At 42.7% G+C, this 19183-nt stretch overlaps 1 long non-coding RNA gene across 1 annotated transcript; it reads right to left on the reverse strand.

The window, feature by feature from the left end:
* Positions 1 to 1638: 1638 nt before the first annotated feature.
* LOC115598592 lies at positions 1639 to 18397 on the reverse strand. The gene is made up of 3 exons (XR_003987760.1): positions 18196 to 18397; positions 16104 to 16108; positions 1639 to 1649 (listed from the first exon to the last, which is right to left on the reverse strand). It is a non-coding gene; the product is annotated as an uncharacterized LOC115598592 (long non-coding RNA).
* Between the last annotated feature and the right edge of the window lie 786 nt (positions 18398 to 19183).

Consider the following 19183-nt stretch of genomic DNA (forward strand, 5'->3'; position numbering starts at 1 on the left):
TTAGCTTGGAGAAGAGGAGGTTGAGGGGAGATCTCATTGCTCTCTACAGCTGCCTGAAAGGAGGGTGTAGTGAGACAGATGCTGGCCTCTTCTCCCAGGTGATCAGTGATAGGACAAGAGGAAATGGGGTCAAGCTCCACCGGGGTCAGTTCAGGTTAGATATTAGGAAAAATTTCTTCACAGAAAGAGTGGTGAAGCATTGGAACAGGCTGCCCAGGGCAGTGGTGGGGGCACCATCCCTGGAGGTGTTCAGAAGACAGGTAGATGAAGGGGATGTGTGGATGGTTTAGTGGTTGTGGGTTGTAGGGTGGACTGTTGGACTTGATGATCTTAGAGGTCTTTTCCAACTTTGATTCTATGGAACAATAAACAAACCATAATTTTAACTTTTTGAGTCCCCACATAAGTATGTAAACCAAAACAGCAACTAATATATTTTGCTGGCTACTGCACTCAAATACCTGAGAAACTTAGGGTTTATCTGTAAACAAATGTAGCTACTCATGCTTTCCATGTTACTACAAGTAATTCTATTTCAATTGCATTGCAATTAGAAGTTGTACAATGAAGGTCTCAGAAAGAAAGGCTATTGAGTTAGCTTCCCTCCACAGTATACCTCATAGCATCTACAATCTCTTGCTTAGATATATATAATGTAGATATAGTGAGAAATAATCTGTCCTGTACTACTTCAAACTCATTCATTTTCTGAATCCCACACACTCTCCTACACATGCAGCTGTGTTCAGCTTTGTGATGGATCCCACAAATCTGCCCAGGCAAATATGTGGGTACGTGGATTTACTTACTGCAGGTGATTCCTGGATGTGCTGTGATGGATAATGTATTCAAGTTCCCTGCATGCCACTTGAAAGTATTGCTACCTAAAAATAAAATTATCTCTTCTGCCTACCTGATTTCAAGGCAATTGCAGGCTGGAGCACTATTTCATCTCCTGTGAGGGGTGAAATCCAATCCACTGGCCTTTGCACAAGGTTTGTTGTGGGCTACATTTTGTTGATGATAGGTTTACAGCAAGGCACCTTGTAGCAGACCTGGGAGAGAGGCACTAGATATAACACTCTGCAGGGCTTCAGCAGTAAAGCTTTGCCACCTTTGCTTGTAATTGTTTAAGCACTGCACCAGTACAGATTATAGTTTATAAATAAACAGGTCTGTGGCACCCATCCAGACTTCACATACACCTAAAACTGATGGCCTCATTTCTACATGGTCCTCTTTTGACAGTCTGCATCCACAGCTCTCTGCATGGCAGTCTCTTTTCTCTGACTTCTGTTTCCTAGGGCTGCTTTTCACTGTCCCCTAGGTCTCTCCTTCCACACTGCACTTTCTCTCAAAAAAAATTCTTCAGTAAGCTCTGCTCTGTCACTTGTTCCACTTTAAAGTGCTTTGTGCAGCACTGGTTTCATACTGCACATGAACTGCCTTTTACATTCCCTGCTGCACCTGCGTTTCCCTGCCCCCAGCACCCAGCCAGATGGGAAGCTGTATCCATTCCTATCACACAAAAAGGTTTCTACATGCACAGTCTGGACTTGCTGTCTGATGTTTCCACCACACTTTTAAGTTAGTTAGATGTTCAAGGTCCTTGGTAGACTCATGTTCTCTGTTTTCACCCACTCAGCCCCCTTTTTAAAATTCAGTACTCAAAACAAAGACTTATTGAAGCTATTATAAATTTCATCTAATTTTGGGGTACAGAATCTTAGTTTGCTGAGTAAATTTAGATGCCCTGTCTACCAGAGAGAGTGCTTTCAGAACCTGAGCTTTCCTACTAATAAAAATAAATTATAGCTCTCTAGTTGCTAAAAAAGGGTAGTATAAATTTTATTCATATACTGTGTTTTCAACCCCAGATCTATAGAGGTGTTATTTTGCAATGAGTCACATAATGTAGCAAGGAAAAAAAAAGGGAGGATTTGGAGACCAAAGCTTTTTCTGAATGTGCAGGCAGTCTGACCTGTATTTGAGCTAAAATTCCCTCTGCATTTAGTATGGTAGGGCATTAATTCATCAGCTTTACAATGTAGTCTTAGCCCCGGCAGAAACTGGTTACTTTAGTGGCTGGGAGTCTTTGTAAAGAGAAAAAAATTGAAGATCAGAGGGAAAAGCCCTCTTAAAGAAAAAGGAAAAAACAAACAAAAAAGAGAATGGAAAACAGCAGTCCAAGAAGGGGAAGCCATTTTCCTTCTGAGTTGTCAATAGTGAGGTAACCAACTAATAAACAATAGAATTGCTACAGAGAGGCCAATTTTTGACCTTGTTGCAAACCTCCAATCAAACCTGGGAGCAGATGTCTAGAATGCAGAGAGCCCTTGACTTATTCATGTAGGGGCCATGATTTGATTAGCACTCACTTCAAAGAATTTGTCTCATTTTCTCCTTCATCAGTGAATTACTTCTCAGAACTGTGTCCTGAAACCTCTTTCCCCAGTTTGTAGTAGCTGGAAAGCAGTGTATTTTCTTTAGGAAATTCAGGTTGTTCCCTGAATGAAATTAAAATTCAGCTGCCAGATCTGGATTACAGCAGTGTTGTCCTTTAAGCACTGTTTTTTCTGTCAGTCAAATTTTATTCCTAGCTTTGCCATGAGTCACTGCTATGGGATAATCATAGTTCACCTGTATATTTCAGGTTAAATTCTGACTCTAGAACTCAGGAGCTGGGAATATCCTATTAAGATACGTAGACCAAACTTAGAACAGGAGGTGGGAGGCCTTGTTGAAGATCTCTATTTACTATTGTCATGGAAGCAAATGTTGTTCAACAGAATTGGAGGTGTTTGTCCTGTAGCTGGGAATAGGGATAATGTAAATACCATGTGTTACAATCCACCCTGTGGTCGATGTAACTTAATATTCAGATTCCTCAAGAACAAAGTCCAACCACAAAGGGTGGGGTGAAACTAAAAAATGTTGTTTGGTGGGCAGCATTATGAAATGACCTGGTAAAGATGTGGCAAGTCTGAAAGAGAGGGAGAGAGAGATAAGAGCATCAACACCTGAGGATCCCATGACATCTCGATGATCCTTCTTCCTGGGGTGGTGGACCTGCCCTAGGCAGGCCAGCAGTCTGGTCCTAGGTGGCTGAAGAATGTACACAGAGGTGTTCCTTATATACCCCTAGAGTTTCCCACCTCTCCCATGGCAGATTAATACTCAGGGAATGTTTTTCTTGCTCCATTGTAAGCACACCAGAGTTGTTGTCTGGACTGGCCCTTTTCCAGCCAAGTTGGCCAGGGGCATCAGCTCACTGCTGCCTTTAGCTGGGCGAGCCCCCTCACCTGATTTTGTCACTGTGCTTACCAAGAACCTATGTACAACATTCCACTTGCCCACTCTTGTTTGAGATAAAGACCATTCTGCTGAATGGAACCCCACACCCTGCTATCATTTTGTTGCCAACGAGACAGGGAAGAATAATATGTATGAAACCTATAAACGTAAAGAGTTAAATGTGAAATATGGCCCAGTAACTTTAGCCAGTTGATTGGTTAAACTAATGCAGACCTTTTACATGACTCGTGGTGAGCTGGTATTAATCAGCTTCAAAATTAAGACACTTGCATTAAGACAATTCAAAAAATTAAGACATTTGCATTTAGACAACTTATGCTGCTATTAAGAGTGTAATTCACTAAAAGTTGGTAGCAGGAGTGTCAGCTCAGTGCCTATAGTATATACATTTATACTAAGCTGTATTAACCCAGCTCAGTGTTCTGGGAGCACAAAGTAAAGCCATAAACTGAGGTAAGGACTGGGCTCACAACTGTGGTATTTATGGGTATTCAGAACCCACCCAAGAGACATCATTCTGTTTAGGGGTGGTGTCTTTTCATGTTGTGCATGCACAGGAAGGGAGAAAGCAAGGACTGTATGAAATCTGAATCTAGGTTGTGCCTTCATTTCAAACTACTACATTGAAGTGGTACTTTTGCAGGAGAGCAATTTGAAATGCACATTTTTGTCTCTGATCTCATATTGTTCAGTACAACACTGGAGCATTGTGTGTGGAGTAAACAGGGTATTTTAAATTCTCTTGAATTATTTTCTTGCTGCTGGGTGGAGATCCTTGTGTATGAGTTCGAGTGGTATTTTGCAAGAGTTTGGGAAACAACAAATCCAAAATGTAACCCAAATCCAACTATGGTTTTACCCCTTGACTTCTGGGTAATTGAGGCCTTGGTATATTTACCCTCTTTGTAATATTCCAGGATGCAATTCCCTCTGGGATTTCCCTAATCTGTGTATCAGTGGCAATCCTATAATCCCATGTAATTGTATTAGTCTCAATAGCAGATTAGCTTCAAGTGCCCCTACAGAGAAGGAACTGCCAGCTCTGCTATAGTTTCTCACTTAATGTGATTCCAGACAGCAAAGAGGAAAAGCAGCTGAGAGCCCTCTGTCTCACATTACAGCCCACAGTTTCTAAACCAATTAAGAAAAAGGATTTGCACTCTGCTGGATTAGGGGCTCTGTTTATATTATCCCATATTTCTTTTTATAATACCTTTCATTCTCTATCTAAACTTTCAATCAACTACCCTTTTCTCTACATTTTGGAATACCCATCATTGTCCTTAGCTATCCATTTACCAATCCATCTCACAAGGAGCATTTCAGCCACCTGCCTGCTTAACTTCACCAGCCTTCTTTATTACATATTTGTCTGGAGCATACATAGTATATGAAGCACACTGAGTAATGCTGCTATTAAAACCAAAGCATGATTTCAGATCAGTTTCAAGATGACCTCACTAATGTATTCGGGCAAATCTCTGTTCTGCTAGCCAAAACATTCTACCACCATCCTTACCAGAGTCAGACAATGCTGTTATGTGAGCAGCAAGATGGTCAGTAATTATTAAGCAGGAAAAATACACCTATAAATTACTGCACAGAGGGGAGAGGTAAAATGAGACTCTGGTAGCCATGTTATATACAGACTCGTGTATACCATGTTAGTAAGAAATAACATCTTACCAGTTTGGTCCTTGATCTGGTCAGCTAACTAGCAGATCAAGGATAGAATCTGACATGCTCACAGAGGTGTCTCTTTTGTTATGACAAGAGGTAATGATTGCTGGAGGATGTGGGCTAAAATACCACTTCAATTGAGAACAGGCATCAGCCATCATGTGGCTGGGATCTGGTCACCACTGTGATTTGTGCTTTTAAAAATACACAAAGTCATGCATTAGCTACCAACAGTAATTGTTTGCTTTTGTTTCTTAAAAATAAATAAATCAAACACAATTAGCACGGTCAACGTTGCCTAAAATGCCTCTCTTATCATCGTGTAGACCTTGCATTCCCTTAAATTCCTAATTCAGCATAAATTTGCAGTAAGGAACATTAACACGTTTGGGTGACTGTGGTTTTCATGCACTTTCCTTGATGGAAGTTGCCCAGTGAATAGGTTTCTTTATGGTTTTTTCTTCTGACAAAATTAATTTGGGGCTGTCTTTTCTCTGAATGGAGATTATTTTCCTATTGAATACCATTTCTCAAAAATATTTTTTCCAATCGGCTCAATATTTAAATAGTTTTAAATTTTAAATCTCACTTTACAAATCCACTTAGATTTTTAAATTACAGTAATATTTCACCTGGTTTCATTTTTAAGGCAATGCAATATGTATAATTTATTCCATGAATCTTAGATAAGGTTGATATTCTGCTACAGTGCAATTTGCTGCCTTTCAGTGAAGCTTTTCAGCTAAGGTGAGTTCTTCCACTTCAGGCTGCAGCTTTATTACAAATGACTTGAAAAGAAATAAGAATAAAAAATGAGAAATTAAGTGTTCCAGTAGCTGGAGCTAATGGCTCTTTTAGCACTTGTGCTTGTTCACTGAGTGCTTGTGATACTGCTCCACCTCACAGTTTCCTTGGGCCAAGGAGACTTTCATTAAAGTTGAGTTGTCTTCATTACAATTCATCGAGTTCCTCTCATACACCTTTGAGCCAGATATGTTCAGGGGAAAGCTCAGGGAAAAGGGTAGACAATACTGAGACTGTGGAAGGACTGATGACAGCCAAAAGATGAAATCAAACAGACAAAAGTTTTCAGAAGTACTGATTAGTTATCGATACTTTCACAGCTATAACCCAAATGTAATGCATTTAAAGAAGGTCCTTTTTTCTGGTTTATATTCCTTTCTCTAAAGCCACCAATGAAAACTAGAAGAAAGACAACAGTGCTTGAGTTCCTAATAAGCCCATAAGATGAGTGTATACAGTAGCCCCAAGCCTAGGTGCTGTAAGAATTCCTATTCCAGCTCCAGCTTGCTGCTGCAACACTGACCCTGGGCCCAGAGTACCAGTAGAGGGTTTGCCAAAATTTGCCAGTATCTTACTAACAAGTGCTCAAAGCTCCCTTTGATAAGAAGTCAGCAAGGAAAATTAATCAAGCTGGGCACCTAAAAATGGAGATCTCCCAATAACAAATTAATCCTGACCCTGGACCAGCTGGGTGCTGCTTGTATGACAGCAGTTGCTTTAGAAGCCAGATGGCAAAGAACCTTATACTGTTATATGATGATGGAAAAACATTCAGGATCCAGATGGAGCTGGATTACCAGTTTGACAGTCTTAATGCAGGCTGCTTGGCACCTCTTTTCCCACAGTGGCAAAGTTATCTCCAATGCTTAGAAAGATTTCTGCAGCAGTATACTCACTCTATTGTGGCCTAAGGATGTAAGAAGGTGTTAGCATTAAGGTGGACAGTTGCCAACACTTGAGAATTACTCAGGTGGTCAAGCTTTGATTCTGACCTGCCCTCGCAGACCTGTTGCAATATGCCTGGGTTCTAGCTACGTTTTTGTTGGGAAACAACAGTTATAGTTATATTCTATATATTATATGTAATCATATTCTTTTGGTTATTGGCTGAGAGCTCCCTCTGCACATTATTTCCAAGAGACTCACCTCTTATCCATATCCTCTTAAGCAAAACCAGGTTTCATACTGATGGCTATGGAATTCAACATGTTTTTTTGTTGTAATTGCGTGTCTACTTCACATAATGTATGCTGAAATGAAATTCTGGTTTGTGAAACCATGTGCTGTAGGAAACCCACATTCTTGGGTAAATGACTAACCACAAAACTGTCAGCCAGCATCCTGTGGATTGAGATAACAGTAGCCCAGCCCTGCTTGAGTAACTCCCGAAGCCTCTTTTCTGACACAAAACAATATGACATTGATTTGGGCTCATCTAAGCTCTGCCCAGGCCTTTTGCACGTAAATAGACAGCAGACTCAAGGAGCTAAGGGTATTGTAAATGGAAATTGGCTGAGACCACCTAGATTTGACACCAAATGTTATTCATGTGTCAGAGAAGGGATTAACAAAAGGAAATTCCCTCCCCTCCAGGAAATCTGATGGTTATTACAATGAGTTTTATACATATGTATTTATTAGTAGAATGTTAGTTATGTCTGTTGCCACTCATGTTCTACACAACTTTGAGAACTATCTCTCATGCATCCAGCACTGAGATAAAGAATGCCTGCCTTCTAAAAATTAAGTATTAAGTGTTCTTTCAGTGACTGAATTTTATGGCATCAATCCTGCTCTCATTGCAAACACCATAAAACAAACCACTATTTAATTATCTTTTTATGTAAGGAGTGCAGAGGAGGCCTTACCCTAGTGCTGATTTTTTTCAGAGCACCTGTGGCTTCAGCCCCTTTCCTAAGAAATCAATTATTAGAGCCTGTTGGCAAAGCAATAGATTAAATGTACCTGAAAGGGTTTTGGACAAGGTAGAGTTCTCTGCTGTGAAATTATTCTATTCCAGAGATAAGATCAATGTACTGAATTAAGCAAATGAACATGAAGTGCAAACTCAAAACTTATTTTCTAGTACCCACAGTGTTTAACACAGTCCTGAAAAATACTCTCAGCTCATCTTCTGTGTTGAGTAGTTGCCAATACACTGATACCTACTTCATAAATGTTCCTCCTTGCATTTACTGTGTCTTCTCCTGACTGCAAAGTTTTTCCAGGCAATGTTGAATTTTTTTGACATATATAAATGAAATTTTATATCTTAGATCTGATACTTATCATAAAATCTGTAGCCAACAAAGAACAGGCAATCATAACAGCAAGTTTTTGTTGTTTTTTTTTACCTTGTGATGAAGTTGCAGCATGCCTTTATAATTAATCTTTTATAGGTTGCAATGTGCACAGATTGTATGGCATATGAACAACATTTCTGTTGTTACCACATAGTTACCACGTAGCAGCAATCTAATAGCCACCACTAAAAACCCTTTAGCAGTAAGTAATTTCCTGTTAATGTTGTAAATGCCACAAACACCTACCTTATGTAGTAAGTCCTGCCCACATTGTCAAGTAGTCTGGGGAAATAGATTGTATTTGGGGAGAAAGGAATGTAAAATACAATGAGCTCCAGGAGATTCAGATCTGAAGATGCACAGGTTATCTTAATGTTTGTTTTTAGGTGTATTTTCCATTTCAGTGATCCTAAGAATACTGCATTTCAGTTTGCTAGTGTGCTAGTAAATGGCTGTTGTCTTGCTGTTTGCTGCTCTGCTTTGAGAGCAGAGTCTTGTACCATAACTCTGTGCTTGAATGTTTTATGGAAATTCCATAGAGTTCTCAGCCCCTTTTTCAGCTGCTTGCTTGAACAGTTCCTTCAGAAAGATGATGGGAATTTTCACAAATTTCCTTGTGGAAATGATACATCTACACACAGAGACAGATGTCGTGCTTGGGCATTTTTTTTAAATTGGTTTTTTTTTTTTTTTTTTTAGCTATAAAGCAGCTAGTGTGAATGTTTGCAGAACACCAGAAGATATTCTGGATGGAAGTGGAATTACCAGCTAACTAAAAGTAAACAATATTTTCAAGCACATATTGTCCCCCCTTTTTCTCTCAGTTTTCAATCAAGAAAAACAGACATAAATATTAGATACTTGACTCTGCTCTGTCCAGAAATACTTCTTAGAGTGCTGGGTAGATGCAAGTCTACCATTCAACTGTGTGGTTAAAATGTTGGATGAAGGGGCTGTGGAGATCTTCCTTTTGCCAGTAGCACAAGGTTCTGGGCATGGCTTATTGGGAGAGGGGAAAAAGCATGGTATAGAACCCAGTGCTTTCTCCTCCATGGGTGAATAGCAACAATCTATGTGTGAGAAGTCTTACTGTAAGATTATGGAGTCTGCTTTTTTCATTACACTATAAAAAAACTCCCAGAGAATCTAGAGTCCTTCACCATCATAATGTGTGCTTGTATATATAAATAAGAAACAGACAATTCCTTTCTACTAACTGTAGCTCCCAGATTGCAGATATATTTTTCGTACTCACTTTCTTTCCCAAACACTTTTTCTTCCAGAAATTAAAAGCATATGAATTCAGAAGTATCTCAGAGAAGCAGCCAAAAATCAGGTCATAGGGGCACTCAGATGATGGAGGCTCCATTACCACTATTTGAGTAGGAGATAAAAATCTCTCCGAGTGGCTTTGCATTCTCTGACTTCAAACAACGCTGTTAAAAAGTAGCAAAATCAGTATGATTCCTGAGTAAAGGATTGTGTCTGTCTCAGCTTTAACTCATCTCTTCAAAGTTCTGGAGCCTTTGGGGTGTGGTATCTTATTTTACTTGTTACTTTACAACAAGAATAAAGGGTTTATGAAAGTTAAATATTGCTTAAGAACTGTAAAGTTGCTTCTCTGAAAGGAGTTTCTTTAACTTTTCATCCGTGTGGAGGACACATGGAAAGGGTTACCATGAGAAACAGTCTTTCCCAGCTGCTGCCTGTCTTAAATTACTCTTGCAGCAGAAGCCACAGTTACTTACTTGTGCCAAACATTGTTTTTTGGCATATTTCAGCCTGCTCAGCTCCTTTCAGGAATTCCCACAAGGGTGGAAGGGATTTCCAGCTTGTTGAAGCCTCTCTTAGCCAATTTGAGATGGCTCTGGCAGTTTCTGCAGCTTAAGACTGGAAAATAGAATCTTCCAAAGTCAATGGCCATATTAAGTATGGCTTGTCTGTGCTTGTGTAAACAGTTGTCTTCACACTTGGAATAACTCCCTTCTTTTCCAAAATGAGGGATACCTCCCTTTTGCACCAGATGTCTGTGTGCCTTAAATAATGTGTAGTCATTGTTCTTTTGTCATTTATTTATGGTTGCTATAATTTTGTTTACAAATTTTCAGTATTTTTCTTAACTTCAGCTTTTTCATTTTTCACAAGCTCACTAAGCAAGTAGGACAAGAAGGAAAAAAAATAATATTCAAGCCCGGCTCCTTCTCACTCTCTAACAGCTTTGCAATGAAAAGGCGTTTTAATTATATTCTATTCCTGCACTAAAGGCTTTGTCACTCTCAGTTAATAAGGCTGGATGGCTTCCCACCCCACAGGGTGCTCAACCTGCCTTGTGGCTTCTGCTCTCAGGCAGCCGTGTGTCGGACAGAGCTGGGAGGGCAGCAGCAAGAGGGGCTCTGGGGATGATGGTTACCAGATCTCAGCACCTTAGGTTTCAATTGCACTCTTGAAAACAACCAGGACCCCTTTAACAGCACTCATTAAGATATTTCAAAAGAGCAGACTCCTGCTCCAAACAATTCTTAGTGCCGTGCCTTGGCTGTGTTGGCTACAAGGACATTTACAGCTCCCTTTGATCTGCTGGTGCCTGGCCTGGCCCGTGGGACAGCACCAGCACGCAGCTGGCTGCTCAGACAGGCAACTCTCTGCTCCGTGAGCCCAGTAATCTTGGATCAAAATCTGAACAGAACTGGGCGAGTTTCCTCCAGTTTTTAGGACTCTGGCTGTAGAAAAGCTGTGCTCTGACTGTTTGCCGCAAGCCAAGCAGAGCCCAGAGGAGGCCGGGTGGAAGAAGAGGCCCAGCCATCTGTTGCCCATGGCAACTGTAATCCAAGACTTCTGCTAATTTGAAGTCCCCTGCAAAGCGATGGCTTTCTCTGCTGATGGCTTCTGCTTTTCCTGAGAGAAACCTGGGGGGATGGGGATGTCTCTCCTTGCAGGCTGGAGAGAGATAGGGATGAGGGAATGGGCCCTTCTGGCAGCAGTGCTGCCCCAGCCCTTATTCAGCCAGTTGTAGGAACAGCAAATCCAGATCCACGGAGTCTTTCTGTCTGGCTTTTCTATTTCACTCGGCTGCCTGGGACCATCTTAGTCCTGTCTGTCTGTCCTTGGGCAGGGAGGGTTAAATCTCATCTGTATTATGGGGAAGCCTTAAGATGGCTCCCAACTCAGCTGTTGGATGAGCTGGGTTTCTTCTAATCCAGGCAAGCTGAAGTGTCTGCCTAGCCTCTCACTTTCCCTCTTAATCCTGAAAGGAATCAGGAGGAAATTACCCTTAGAGCATACAAGTCAGGAATTGCTACAGGAAATTCTTTTGGCTGGAATTCAGAAGGCCAGGCTAGATACTCAGGGCAAATCTCTTAGAAATCTATGAAACATCACTATGTAGGTGCTGGAAATGGGTTAAAGTTAAATCCTATATAAGTCTATTCCTTATTTATTTTGTTTTTTTTTTTTTTTTTTTTTTTTGCTAAGTAAACCCTTTTTTGATTATAGTAAATGCCTTCTTAAGAGATCAAAAGAATTTTTTTCAAGGACACTGCTTACTCACAAAATTCATTATGGTAATGCTCCATCAGACCTTGCCAAGCTGCTCTCTCTTTGATCTGCTGCTGTGGCCTTTTGTCTATTTCTACAGTTAATCTACATTTTGTTAGTGTGAGGGTTTTTTCAGCTTTCATTCAGTATGTTAGTAACGCCACAGAGTTACATAATCTACTTTTGAAGTTGATTTCCAGTTAAGATTTTTAAAAATCCTCCATTATGAAAAAATAACGAGCTCTTGTTTAATTATTTGTATGGATGTGATGACTTCAAAAAGGGTAGAAGGAAAATCTAGGAAACTACAGACCAGTCAGCCTCACCTCCATCCCTGGAAAGGTGATGGATCAGCTCATTCTGGAGGTAATTTCTAAGCACATGGAAGAAAAGTTTATCAGGAGTAGGAAGCATGGATTTACCAAGGAGAAGCTGTGTTTTTGTAATCTGATAGCCTTGTATGATGCTGTGACTGAATGGGCAGCTGCAGGGGGAGCAGTGGATGTTGTCTACCTTTACTTTAGCAGGGCTTTTGACACTGTCTCCCATAGCAACCTCCTGGATAAGCTCAGGAAGTGTGGATTAGAAGTGTGGATGGTGAGATTGTTGCCCGTAGTCAAGACACAAACCAACAGAGTCAGTTTATGCGGTGCTTTATTCAGGGCCCGGGAAACCTGAGGACTAGCGTCCCAAGTCAGGATTCCAAAAACCCTCATTTTTGGTTTAGCTTTTATACTTTTTACATCGTGCAGAATTACATATGTTCAGGTCACAAACAACTACATAAATCATGTAGATAACAACAGACAGACATCCCCAAACCCCAAATCTTGTTTAACTTAAGCTATTGTTTAACTGACTCCCACCACCAACCCTTATCTTCAGTACAAAGTGTCAGTTTACTCTTCCTACATGTTCTATATGCTAATTCCTCTGATTATTGATCCCCTCTTCTCAGCACATTCCTTGCTAGTTTCCCAAGACCCGTTCCCAGGGTCTGTTTTTCCGGCCTGCTTGACCAGTCCAAACCTTAGCATAACTACTTCTAAATTTCTATTTTCTTCCGCTACTTGCAACAAGTCCCCCCTTTTGAGCATTCTTTGACTTTTTCACAAGGATGCTCAACCCTTAGGCTTCTTGGTAGGCAGGTGGAGGCAATACATCTTCTGGTAATATTACTTCTTTTCGAGTTATTGCCTTCATTACCCTTCGAGTGTGTTGAGTTTCTTTTGCAATCATTCCTAAAAGACACTTGTATAGTACTAAAGCAACCATAACGATTATGATTATCATGATTCCATATTGTACAATTGATGATATCCAACCAGAAACCTGGATCCCTAATGCACTAAATACTGCTCCGACCCAGTTGTGTTCTGCCTCCTTTTGAACATTGTGAACCTCGTCCTCGATTTGTTCCAATTGACTAATATCCTTTTCTACCTCCTGGGTGACATTTGGGATGTGTACACAACAGTGTCCATCCTTGTTATGCAGATACCCACAAACACCATGTTCTTTTAATAACATCATATCCAAGGCCATTCTATTCTGTATAGTCATCCTCGTAGTAGCTTGTAGTTGTAGATTTAGATCCCTAAATCCTTTCTTCGTCACTGCTGCCAACCGCTCTGTTTGTCCTAATAATTTGTACAACATTTCCCTGTTCCGATAAGTGGAAATAGGTGCAAATAAGGACTCCAATACCCACCCAAATTTGACCCCTGACGAGGGTTCATGCCACCCATCTTCGTCCAATCCTATAGTATTCAGGTCCCTACTGCTATCTCTTCTCTGTCTCTTTCTCATCTCTTTTGATGTTGATTTTGACTCTTTCCAAAATGGGCACAGGGTCGGTACACCCAAAGTAATTTGCGTGGTTAGTCCATCTAATGGTAGGTGAGATGTCCATTGGCCATGTCCCAAAACCCATACTAAATTCCCAGGACTGTGAACTGTTGTGTGCCTACAATCTATGGGTTCCATCCCTTGTTTTATACTTATGGTATGATTGTATCCCCTACATTCACATCCCCACTTTAGTGTCATTTTTACTGGTGCTAGCCCTATTTGTTCTTTCGGGGTGTCACATGTAAATACTTTTGTACACTTCCATTCCTCCGTTTGAGCATGTAACTGTCTGGAGGAGGTAGATGTAATATATGCCCTGTAGTACGATTGGTTTCTATTCCCTGACCATTGAATACACCAATTTATCTTTCCGAGATAGGTATAACGTTCCAAAATACTAGGTCCCCATACCGTCTTCCAATCTTTCCAGGCATCTAAATTTTGAGTAACATTTTGACAACTCATTTCATTTTCTGTGGATTTGGTTGTTATAGTAAATTTTTCACACGCCTCATCTCCAGGGTAATCGACTATACACTTTCTAGTATTTTGTGTCCACCCAAAATAATTAGGTTTTCCTTTACAATCCACCTCTGTCATTGTTCGAGTCGTTTTACACACATCCTTTTCTTTCATTACTATTTTAGGGACCAACTGACACGTCCAGGAAACATTTCTTAAAGATTCTGGCATCTCTGTCACTGGTATTATTCCCCATGGTATAGGGTCACCTGCTGCTTGGGGTAGGGGTAAACAGGCTGTGATTTCCGTCACATTTTGCATAAGACCAAAGTCCCTAATTAAACCAACTACCAGATTTTCCTGACTTCTAGCCTTTGTTAATTCCTCGGCATCAATCGCTTGCCTAGTTACTCTCCTTTCCTGTTTAGTGGAAGGCTTAATGCTCATATGTACATCCGCATATCCAAAATTCTCCTGAATTAACACTATACATATATATATTCTCCTTCTTTTTCCTTAGCTATTTTAGGTATCTGCAGGATAGTTGTCCCTTCCTGGCGTGACTCATCCCAAGTAGTCTTTACCCCTTCCATAATTACCTTATCTCCTGTTACCCATTTCCATCTTGCTATTACCTCAGTGGATCCAGCTTTCTGATTATCAGTAAACAGACAAGTCAAATTAGCATCAGCTCCTTCTACTATTGACAGGTAAGGTTCAGGTACATTAATTTTTACTAAAGTTTCTGCGATTATAATTAAATTGAGAAAGACCAATATTCTCATGGTTTGCCTCTGAACACTAATTTTGTTGGAGACAAGGGCTCTACCGACCATTGCGTGGGGACCTTCTTGACCCTGGTGTAGTGAATCCAGTTGTCGACTCCGTCGACCTTGACGGCCGTGTAGGTGGTCATGATCGCCTGGTGAGGACCGTCCCATGTCTCCTTCAGTGGTTCCACTGACCAGTTCCTTATGTAGACTTGGTCTCCTGGAAGGATGTCGTGGGCCGGATTTTCCAGGGGTAACGGTCGGTTCCAACGCTCCTCGGAGTGCTGTAAGAGTCTTACTCAGAGACAATACATAATTTAGTATCACCTGATCCCCCACCAAATGAGGGTCCCCCTGGTAAGTAGCAGCATGGTATGGTTTGCCGTGCAAAATTTCGTACGGACTTACTCCTATCCTTTCCCTTGGCTTAATCCTTATCCTTATCCTTAACAGAGCTAAAGGCAATGCCTGCGGCCACTGGATTTTCGCTTCTTGGCATATTTTCTTAATTTGGTTTTTCAATGTTTGATTCATCCGCTCTACCTTACCACTTGATTGGGGCCTCCAGGGTGTGTGCAGATTCCAAGTTATTCCTAATATTATAGAAATCTCCTGCACGACCCCCGCAGTAAAATGAGGACCCCTATCGGATGATAGCCCTAACGGCACTCCAAATCTAGGGATAATTTCTTTCAAAAGTGTTTTTACCACTTCTTTTGCCTGATTGGTCCTGCAAGGGAAAGCTTCTGGCCATCCTGAAAATGTACACACATACACCAACAGATATTTGTATGCCTGAGCCTTTGGTAGCTCAGAGAAGTCTATTTGCCAATAATCTCCTGGTTGGGGACCTACCTGCAACTTACCCATTTGTACCTGCCTTCTTATCACTGGGTTGTTTTTGATACACACCGGGCATATTGCGTTTACTCTTTTTGCCAATGAATGTTAACATCTGGTTTGAGAATATTTCGTTTTTCAAAAATTTTACCATTGCCTCCGCACCCCAGTGACACTTATTGTGTTCAGTTTCCAGTACTATCCTCATGATCCTTACCGGCAGGATCACCTGTCCTGTTGGGGTCACATACCAACCCTTGATGTTCTTTCGTGCTGCAACATCCGAGCCAGCTTCTCGTCCTCTGGCGAGTAATGTGGTTTGTCCTCCATGTGTGCAGCGGCAGGGTTGCCCCGAGCCGGTAGCAAAGCTAATTGGGTCCATATCTCTCTGGCAACCTGCTTTGCCACTTGGTCCGCTTGTCGATTTCCCTGGAATTCTTTTCCTGGATCGTTCCGATGTCCTTTGACGTGCATCACTGCAACTGCCGATGGTTTGTAAATCGCTTCCAGTAACATAATTATCTCTTCCCTGTGCTTGATTGACGACCCCTTTTTCCACAAAGCTGGACCCGTCCGTGAACAGTTCCCAATCAGGGTCCGGCAGTGGCTCATCCTTCAGGTCCTTCCGGCTGGCGTACACTTGTTCGATTACCTCTACACAGTCATGTTCCAGCTCTCCTTCTTCCTGGGTGGACCTGAGGAATTCTGCTGGGTTAAGATGATTTGTTATTTTCAGCTCCACATCATCCTGTTCCCTCAATTGGGCCTGGTACTGGAGCATTCTGCTTGATGAGAGCCAATGGCCCCCCTTTTGTTCCAATACTGTTATGACCATGTGAGGTACATAAACTGTCATGTGCTTGCCCAATGTTAGCTTACGTGCTTCTTGGATCAGGATTACTGTGGCTGCCACTGCTCTTAGGCATCCTGGCCATCCTCCACTTACTGAGTCCAATTGTTTAGAAAAGTACCCAACCGGCCTTTTCCAAGACCCCAATTTTTGAGTGAGCACCCCCAAGGCTAACTTTTGCCTTTCATGTACATACAGTTGAAAGTCCTTGGTTAGATCCGGCAGGCCCAGGGCAGGTGCTTCCTTGAGGGCCTGTTTTAATTCCCGAAACGCTTTATCTTCCCTGGGTCCCCACTTAAATCTCGGTTCCTTCACAACCTCATACAGTGGTTTGGCTGTCAGCCCAAAGTCGGGGATCCACAGTCGACACCAGCCGATCATTCCTAGAAAAGATCTTAGTTCCTGGTTATTGCACATATGGCTTGTATGCGATTTACTCCCAAACGACGAACTCCCTGTGAAATCTCACATCCTAAATAGATGACCTTTTGTTTGACCAGCTGTGCCTTTTCTCTGGATACCCAGTATCCAGCCTGTCCCAGCATATTCAGTAATGCAATGGTTAATTTGAGGCAGAGACCCTGTTCTGTGGTACCCAGGAAAACATCATCCACATACTGCAACACCACATAAGAGAAAGGCGAATCTTTTACCTGGGTAGTCTTCCATTCCTCAAGTTCCTTGGCCAGCTGGTTACCGAATATGGTGGGCGAGGATTTAAATCCTTGGGGAAGCCTGGTCCATGTTAGTTGGTGCTTCCGTCCCGTGTCAGGGTTCTCCCACTCAAATGCGAAGATATTCCTGCTTTCAGGCGCCAGGGGTATGCAGAAGAAGGCATCCTTTAAATCGATTACTGTAAACCACTGAAATTTCTCAGAAACAGATGTTAACAATGTGTACGGATTTGCCACCACGGGATGTATATCTTTGGTGATAGAGTTGATTGCCCTTAGGTCCTGTACTAACCTATAATTGCCATTAGGCTTTTTGACCGGGAAGATAGGAGTGTTGAATTCAGATTCACACTCCTGCAAAATTCCTAAACCTAAAAATTGAGTTACCATGGGGGCTATTCCCTTCCTAGCTTCCAAACTGATGGGGTATTGCCGTACCCTCACCGGTTGAGCCCCTTCTTTTAATTCCACTACCACTGGTACTGCCGCTTTTGATTTGCCTGGGGTCCCTGTTTCCCAAACCCATGGCACGACTGCTTGTTCAATTTCCTGTGGTATCTCTCCCTTCCCTACTTCTTTAATTACAAACAATTTTGCCAGGTTTTCCTCTGGTATTTCTAGTTTTACCCTACCCTTTTCAAAAATTATTCTTGCCTGCAATACTGAGAGCAAGTCTCTCCCGTGTAGAGACTCCGGGTTGTTTGGCATATACAGAAATTGATGATCAAATTCCCTTCCCCCAAATTTTATATCGAGTGGCCGCAGGAATGTTCTTTCTTCAACTTCCCCAGATACCCCAACAACCAATACTGTAGAGTCGCTTAGAGGTCCCTTTAATTTATTCATTGCCGAGTAACTAGCCTTCCCGCGAACGGATTCATTCCGTTTGCTCCATTGCCCGGGAAGCCTCCGCCCATCGGGGTTCCTTGATTAAGTGGGCATTCATTTTTCCAATGTCCCTGTCCCTTACAAAAGGCACACTGGTTAGGTCCTAACCTTCCGCGTCCCCCTGTACCCTGGTTCCCAAAGCCCCCGAAGCCTTTCCTCAATCCAGCGCTACCTCTCCTTCAGGGACCTCCCCGGCCGCCGCGCCGGGCCCCACCGGCCCCGACGTCAACCCTGGCGACCCGAGCGGGACGAGCTCTGCCCGAGCGGGCGCTCCGGGAGCGGGGAGCTTCGGAGCGCTCCCCGAGTCTCCATTTAGGGGGACGAAGGCCCGGGCAGGCTTTCTGGCATCTGCCCGCCGCGGCCTGCGAGGCACCCCAGCCGCGCCGGCCCCGCGGACCGTTGCCTCCGCCGCCGGGCGGGGAGACGGCGGCCCGGCCGGCGATTGATCGCGCAGACAGCCGCCCGCCCGTGCGAGGTGACCGGAGGGAGAGGCCCGCGCCTCCCCCCCCCCGACGCCGCCTGCGCCCTTTCTCCTTCTCTGTAGAATCCATAATAGTGTCCAGCAACATCTGCAAATCATTCCAATCAGGATTCTGAGTTTTTATTACCATTTTCACAACCCGAGCCACTTTCTCAGGATTTTCCCTGTACGCCCCCGCCGATTGTTTCCATATTATTAAATCATTCGGTGAAAAAGGAACCTTTATCATCACCTTCCCTCCATCCGCTTCCACTACCCCTCGCAGCGGAGCCATCAACTGAGGCTGCGAAAAACCGCCTCCTTTCTCCAGCCTCCCTCTCCGAGTCCGCTCCGCAAGCGGCGTTCTCGGCTGATCAACCCAATCCTCCTGCTCTATCCCCTCCTCGGATGGGGAAGGAAGAGGGACCCTAGCCGTATTTACCGGGGGAGCCTCAGGAGGTGGAAGCGGCGGCGCACTCGGGGAGACCAACAAAGACACATCCTCCTCCGAGAACCGTATTTTACGCTCTTTACAACCAGGGCATTTATCACATTCTACTTTCATGGTTTTTAACACCAACAATCCACAAGCCTTTTGCCACTCAGGTTTTCCTTTCAGATAATAGAACAAATCCAATCCCATTTCTCAGTTTCCCGCAAGAAACTCATCATAAGACTCAATATTTCAGGGGTTATTGTACCATTCCGTGGCCACTGCATTCCCCCCGTTTCATATTCAGGCAACACATGAT

Source organism: Calypte anna, chromosome 7, assembly GCF_003957555.1.
Source record: "Calypte anna isolate BGI_N300 chromosome 7, bCalAnn1_v1.p, whole genome shotgun sequence".
In the NCBI taxonomy this organism is placed as follows: domain Eukaryota; kingdom Metazoa; phylum Chordata; class Aves; order Apodiformes; family Trochilidae; genus Calypte; species Calypte anna.